The sequence below is a fragment of the Babylonia areolata genome, chromosome 4 (genome assembly GCF_041734735.1).
Source record: "Babylonia areolata isolate BAREFJ2019XMU chromosome 4, ASM4173473v1, whole genome shotgun sequence".
Lineage (NCBI taxonomy): Eukaryota > Metazoa > Mollusca > Gastropoda > Neogastropoda > Buccinidae > Babylonia > Babylonia areolata.
This window is the reverse complement of record NC_134879.1, coordinates 29,402,436-29,405,915: the sequence shown is the minus strand read 5'-3', so window position 1 is coordinate 29,405,915 and position 3,480 is coordinate 29,402,436.

Here is a 3,480-nt window from a genome sequence, read left to right as displayed (position 1 = left end):
TATCAGTTTTTATTTGTTATTGTTGCTGAGGTCGTTGTTGTTGTCATTCTAGACTGTATTTTACCATAGCTGTTGACGCATTCTGTCAATAATTCTCTGTCTCTGTCTCTGTCTGTCTGTCTGTCTGTCTCTCTCCTCGTGTGTGTGTATGTGGGTGTGCGTGCATGTGCATGTGTGTATGTGCAGAACCCCCCCTCCCCCTCTCTCTCTCTCTCTCTCTCCTTCTCTCTCTCTGTCTCTCCTTCTCTCTCTCTCTCTCTCCGTTTGTGTAACATGTTACATAGAGCATTTAAACAACGCAGTGCTTCTGTAACGTAATTTTTCTTTGTATTGATATGCGACTTTTTTGTCAGTTCCATGTGTACCCCTTCTAAAGGGCTATGGCCTACATGAATAAAACGTCTACGTCTACGTTTACGTCTACGTCTCCGTTTGTGTGTATGTGTGTGTGCGTCATGTCAAGTGAAAATGATCTTTATTGAGTGCATGTGTATGTGTGTGTGTGTGTGTGCAGTCCTCCCCCACACCCTCCCCCCCTCCCTCCTTCCCTCCCTCCCTCTCTCTCTCTCTCTTCCTATTTTTTTTTTGTCTCATATGTTACTGCGCACTTTCCGTCACCGCCAATCTACATGCTATTGTGCAAGTTACTGTTACTGTGTACATATTTTCATTATATGCTTGTGCCCAGTGAGGCGTATGCTTGCGCCGGTGCGGCGTATATGGGGCATCAATCTGTTTGTGTTTACACAGCTCTGAGAGACGCACAGATAGACAGACAGACAGACTGACAGAGAGACAGACAGACAGAGACAGAGGGAGACAAACAGACTGACAGACAGACAGAGGCAGAGAATGAGAGATACAGAGACAGATACAGAGATTGACAGACAGACAGACAGAGAGACAAAGACACACACACACACACACACACACACACACACACACACACACACACACACAGTGAGAGAGAGACAGGTAGACAGACAGACAGATAGACATAGAGTATTTTCTTTATTTGTTGCACAAACAGTCACTATATCGGCAGTGGTCAAGCAAAACTCTAGTCAAGCGAACGTGTACAATTATAAATCCCCGCGTGTCAACTGCATGACCACGAATTAACGACTGTGTTCAGCTACCGTGTCACAAACGTAGTTCTGAACAAACTTCTTGCATGTTGTTGATGAAGTTTTGTTGCATACACTTGGGCCGGTGTTCGCTTCAGAATGTTTTTAGATTTCGAGAGTTCTGCGATGAACCTTGTGTTTTATTTATTTATTTTTTCTTCTTCTTCTTCTTCTTTTTTCCTCTTTTTTTTTTTATCTCCCTTCCTTCCACCCACTGTCTTCTGTCCAATGTCATTCCTTCCTTCCACCCACATGTCATTTCTTCCTTCCACACAATGTCATTACTTCTTTCCACACAATGTCATTCCTTCCTTCCACACAATGTCATTCCTTCCTTCCATACAATGTCATTCCTTCCTTCCATACAGTGTCATTCCTTCCTTCCACACAGTGTCATTCCTTCCTTCCACCCAAATGTCATTCCTTCCTTCCACAAAATGTCTTCCCTGCCTTCCACCTAAATGTCATTCCTTCCTTCCACAAAATGTCATTCCTTCCTTCCACAAAATTTCTTCCCTGCCTTCCACCCAAATGTCATTCCTTCCTTCCACAAAATGTCTTCCCTGCCTTCCACCCAAATATCATTCCTTCCTTCCGCAAAATGTCATTCCTTCCTTCCACAAAATGTCATTCCTTCCTTCCACAAAATGTCTTCCCTGCCTTCTACCCAGTGTCATTCCTTCCTTCCACCCAATGTCATTCCTTCCTTCCACCCAGTGTCATTCCTTCCTTCCACCCAATGTCATTCCTTCCTTCCACACAATGTCATTCCTTCCTTCCACACAATGTCATTCCTTCCTTCCACACAGTGTCATTCCTTCCTTCCACACAATGTCATTCCTTCCTTCCACCCAATGTCATTCATTGATTTCCACCCAATGTCATTCCTTCCTACCACCCAATGTCATTCCTTCCTTCCACCCAATGTCATTCCTTCCTTCCACCCAAATGTCATTCCTTCCTTCCACAAAATGTCATTCCTTCCTTCCACAAAATTTCTTCCCTGCCTTCCACCCAAATGTCATTCCTTCCTTCCACAAAATTTCTTCCCTGCCTTCCACCCAAATATCATTCCTTCTTTTCGCAAAGTGTCATTCCTTCCTTCCACAAAATGTCATTCCTTCCTTCCGCAAAATATCATTCCTTCCTTCCACAAAATGTCTTCCCTGCCTTCTACCCAGTGTCATTCCTTCCTTCCACCCAGTGTCATTCCTTCCTTCCACCCAGTGTCATTCCTTCCTACCACCCAGTGTCATTCCTTCCTTCCACCCAAAGTCATTCAGTGGGCGATGCTTTAATTAACGGGGGGAAAAAAAGAGAGAGAGAAAAAAAAGCGCTGGTCAGGCAACTGCTTGGCAGATGTGGTGTAGCGTATATGGATTTGTCCCAACGCAGTGACGCCTCCTTGAGCTACTGAAACTGAAACACCCAATGTCATTCCTTGCTTCCACCCAGTGTCATTTCCTTCCTTCCACACAATGTCATTCCTTGCTTCCACCAAAATGTCATTCATTTTCTTCCACACAATGTCATTCCTTGCTTCCACCAAAATGTCATTCCTTGCTTCCACACAATGTCATTCCTTGCTTCCACCAAAATGTCATTCCTTCCTTCCACCCAGTGTCATTCCTTGCTTCCACCAAAATGTTATTCCTTGCTTCCACACAATGTCATTTCCTTCCTTCCACACAATGTCATTCCTTGCTTCCACCAAAATGTCATTCATTTTCTTCCACACAATGTCATTCCTTGCTTCCACCAAAATGTTATTCCTTGCTTCCACACAATGTCATTTCCTTCCTTCCACACAATGTCATTCCTTGCTTCCACCAAAATGTCATTCATTTTCTTCCACACAATGTCATTCCTTGCTTCCACCAAAATGTTATTCCTTGCTTCCACACAATGTCATTTCCTTCCTTCCACACAGTGTCATTCCTTGCTTCCACCAAAATGTCATTCATTGATTTCCACCCAATGTCATTCCTTCCTTCCACCAAAATGTCATTCATTTTCTTCCACACAATGTCCTGTCTTCCTTCCACCACGCGGTGTGCTTTTTTTTTTTTCTTCCACCCAATGTGTTTTCTGCTTTCTTTCTGTAATTCTTCCTAGTTTGTTCGTTTGTTTGTTTGTTCGTGTTTGTCTTTGTACTTCTCAAATCAAATAACCCTTCTAAAAGTCCAGTGTACTCTCTTTGCAACCCAAGGTTATTTATTCAAAGCAATGCTTTTTTCTCTCTCTCTGTTTTTTCACCCCTGTTAATTAAAGCATCGCCCACTGAATGTACACACTGATCAAGCGAGTTAGCCAGCCGTGCAGTGATTAGTGTGGGGCTAAACTGACAAGCGAT